Source organism: Gopherus flavomarginatus, chromosome 8, assembly GCF_025201925.1.
Source record: "Gopherus flavomarginatus isolate rGopFla2 chromosome 8, rGopFla2.mat.asm, whole genome shotgun sequence".
NCBI lineage: Eukaryota > Metazoa > Chordata > Testudines > Testudinidae > Gopherus > Gopherus flavomarginatus.
Genome location: NC_066624.1, coordinates 2,926,861 through 2,931,355, shown reverse-complemented (window position 1 = coordinate 2,931,355; position 4,495 = coordinate 2,926,861).

Genomic DNA, 4,495 nt, shown 5'->3' with positions numbered 1-4,495 from the left:
GCCTGGGTCCTCAACTCTGGCCTCAGGTGGAGTGGCCAAAAGCCCCAAAGAAGGGGAGTTTAATCAGCCCCAAGGAGTGGGCTGAAGACCATGAGAAGGGTCAGCATTTGTGGACTTTGATACCACCCCCCAGCAGGGAACTGATCTGAACTAGTGGCCCAGCTGCAGAGCTGGGGCCAGTGAGGCTTGCTACCAAGTGAAGAGTCTCCAGGGAGGAAGCCATGGGGTCACTGCTCCATTCCAGAGCAGGGACCATTTGAGAGAGAGCCCGGAAAGGGCTGGAGACTGTTTGAACCAGGGTATTTGATAGGCCGTTTGGACTGACTGAGCCCAGGGTTGGGGTTACAGATAAAGACACTGTACTGAGGGCACTGAGACCAGCCCTGTTGAACTAGTACCCTGGAAGGTCTGGTTTTTCTTCACATGCACACAGATTGTGTGTGACTGACTGGAGGGCTGAGTCACTGAAAACTCATCAGAGAAGTAAACTGCCAGCAGGGATCACCCCAAGCAGTGCAACGCGGAGAGAGAGCAGGTGCAGACATGGTCACGTGAGGTGAGTAGACTCTGCCACACTCCCCCATTCTTAAAAACAAAGGGCTAATGTCTGTTCTAATCTGTTACAGAACATTTCGATTTATACCAAAGCTACGAATGGAATTCCACGCTTGGATACCTTGGGACCAGCTACTTACTGGGTGTAAATCATCTGATCCTGTGTTTTATAAGCATTAGATAAATATGATGGTTAAACGTAGTGCTTGAATGGTAACACATGTTGGGCAAGTTTTTAGGATAGATTTAGAGCATTTGCTTATTTAGAATGTTGTGTATTGCAAAAGACTTTTAATCAGAAAATGGCCTTTTTTAGAACAAAATGTTGCTATTGACATCTACAATTGTTTATGAAAATTGGAGATATCAAAGTTTTATATTTTTTTAATATATCATGCTATTTGTATTGAAAACATCATTGAAAATCTTAGTGAAATAATATGAAAGTTTTCTGTAACAAATTTAGAAAAAATCATGGAAAGATGACAAATTGGCACATATTGAGCTATTCAAAACAAAAACATCTTTGGAAATTCAAAATGTTTCATTTTTCAACAAGCTCTAGTTACAGCTAACCAACCAGTGGGGCCACTGGACGATCAAGCTGTTAATGGAGCACTCAGAGATAAGGCCATTGCAGAGAAATTAAATTAATTCTCTGCATCAGTCTTCACGGCTGAGGATGTGAGGGAGATTCCTACACCTGAGCCATTCTTTTTAGATGAGAAATCTGAGGAACTGTCACAGATTGAGGTGTCATTAGAGGAGGTTTTGCAACAAATTGATAAACTGAACTGTAATAACTCACCAGAACCAGATGGTATTCACCCAAGAGTTCTGAAGCAACTCAAATATGAAATTGCAGAACTACTAATTGTAACCTATCATTTAAATCAGCTTCTGTACCAAATGTGCAATTTGGCATTTACAGGCCGGTAAGCCTGACTTCAGTACTGGGAAAACTGGTTGAAACTATCATAAAGAATAAAATTATCAGACAGATGAACATAATTTGTTGGGAAATAGTCAACATGATTATTGTAAAGGGAAATCATGCCTCACCAATCTACTAGAATTCTTTGAGGGGGTCAACAAGCATGTGGACAAGGGGGATCCAGTGGACATAATGTACTTAGATTTTGCAGACAAGGTCCCTCACCAAAGGCTCTTAAGCAAAGTAAACTGTCATGGGATAAGAGGGAAGGTCCTCTAATGGATTGGTAACTGGTTAAAAGATAGGAAACAAAGGGTAGGAATAAATGATCAATTTTCAGAATGGAGAGGTAAATAGAGGTGTCCCCCAGGGGTCTGTGCTGGGCCCAGTCCTATTCAATATATTCATAAATGATCATGGAAAAAGGGGTAAACAGTGAGGTGGCAAAATTTGCAGATGAACTACTCATGATAGTTAAGTCCCAGGCAAATTGCAAAGAATTACGGAAGGATCTCTCAGAACTAGGTGACTGGGCAACAAAATGACAGATGAAAACCAATGTTGATAAATGCAAAGTAATGCACATTGGAAATCCCAACTATGTATATAAAATGATAGGTCTAAATTAGCTGTTATCACTCAAGAAAGAGATCTTGGAGTCATTGTGGATAGTTCTCTGAAAACATCCATTCATTGTGCAGCAGCAGTCAAAAGAGTGAACACAATTTTGGAAATCATTAAGAAAGGCATAGATAATAAGACAGAAAATATCATATTTCCTCTATATAAATCCATGGTATGCCCACATCTTGAATCCTGTGTGCAGATCTGGTCACTCCATCTCAAAAAAGATAAATTGGAATTGGAAAAGGTTCTGAAAAGGGCAACAAAATTATTAGGGGTATAGAATGGCTGCTGTATGAGGAGAGATTAATAACACTGGGACTTTTTCAGCTTGGAAAAGAGATGACTAAGGAGGGGTAATATGATAGAGGTCTATAATATCATGAGGGGTCACCAAATGAAATAATAGGCAGAAGTTTTAAAACCAACAAAGGTAAGTATTTGTACACACAACACAGTCAGTCTGTGCAACTTTTTGCCAGAGGATGTTGTGAAGGCCAAGACTATAACAGGATTAAAAAAAGAACTAGATAAATTCATGGAGGATAGGTCCATCAATGGCTATTAGCCAGGATGGTGTCCCTAGTCTCTGTTTGCCAGAAGCTGGGAATGGGCGACAGGGGATGGATCACTTGATGATTATCTGTTTTGTTCATTTCCTCTGATGCACCTGGCATTGGCCACTGTGGGAAGACAGGACACTAGGCTAAGTGTACCTTTGGTCTGACCCAGTATGGCCGTTCATATGTTCTTATGTTTTTACTCTTTCTGAATACATTTTTCTCTATGAAACATTTGCACAGTATGGAGTTGGGCCTGAACTTTGTTGAAAAAAGAAGACAGGAATAGCTAGAAATAAAGGAAGGGCGCATCTCTCTGCTTTGGTCATGAAGTGCAGAACATGCCTAGGCAGATGGCTTTTGGTGACCCTAATGGGCTTCCTAGGTCACTGCGGAGATCTGGTTTCACTTGCAAAATTAAACTTTAGGCTACATTTCTTTCCAAAGAAGAGCAATGTATCTGTGCACCAACAGGGCCCTAATGAAATCAGCGGCAGGTTTGGGAGTATAAGATTGAGAAGTATTTAGGAATAGTGAGTGTGTATTAGGTATACAAGTAAAGCATGACTGACTCTAATGCAAGGCCTACAGGTGGTGACATGTAAGATTTCATCTTAGTCACACTAGGCTTAAGGAAGCTTGACATAAGTGGATGACCTAAGAATAACCCTATGCCAATCAAGTCACAAGATTACTGGAAAGAGTGTGCCAATAGGTGATGTGCCAGAAATATGTTGTAATGTACCTGTCTAGATTGTCTTGGCTGCAAGACACCTGATTGGAACATCATAGAAAGTTCTGCTTTTACTGCAGGTTACCATGGGAACATGTGTATGTAAATGTTAATAAGACACTAAAAAGAAAAAGAGGAACTAAGAGAACAACTTACTAAAAGTGGGGTGCCTTGAAATTTACAAGGTATAGAAGTACAGATAAGGAAAAGGAGGTTGGAAACCTCATGTATATGCAAAGGGTATTAGGCGTGATCAGAAGAAGATGACAGAATTGGTGCTCTGGTTGGGTGAAAGTGGGAAGACTCTGAGGTAAGACCTCGTTGGGAAAACCACCCTTCTATCGGTGACCACGTGTTGAGAGATTCACCAGACTCTGTACTATCTTTGGGTAGGTGAGGATGAATATGGTGTTGGCTATTGCTTGGGCTTTCTCAGGATGTGTAGATGGGTGTGTGAATATAACTTGTAATACAAGATTTTTTTACCTGTAACTGTGTTTGTGGTCACTATATTTGTTCTTTGCACACTCCTAAGAGTCTCCCAATCTAAGAGGTTCTTAAAGGGTAACTTTCACCCTATTGATCTGAAACTATGGCCACCTAGGATCAAGCTCACTCTATGGGACACTAGTTTCACACAGGACTATCAATCAATTCAAATTTTAAAAAAGGCTACAAGAGGCTAGGGGTTCCCAATATGTGCACCTGGCAAATATGACCAGATGTAAATCTATGCCCATATGTTTGTTTGGGTTTCCCTTTGGAAAAAAAAATGAACTTCCATGAGTGTTGTTCACCTGTTCCACACACAGCAAGCTTCCTAGCAGAGCTGTGTTGGTTTTCCACTTGTTCAGGAAAAAAAAAAAATTGGAGGGTTGGAAAAGCATTTGAAATTTTTGGTGAGCCAAGAAGTAAAATTAAAAAAAAAAAATCCATTTTTGGATAAATAAACTGCTATATTTCATTTTTGAGCTTTATTTAAAATAAAATTGAAGTAAATTTCAAAACAAAATTGTTTTGAATTGAAAAATCAAAATCTTTTATTGAAAAAAAATACCAAAACAATTTGGCAAATTTGACATACATTTG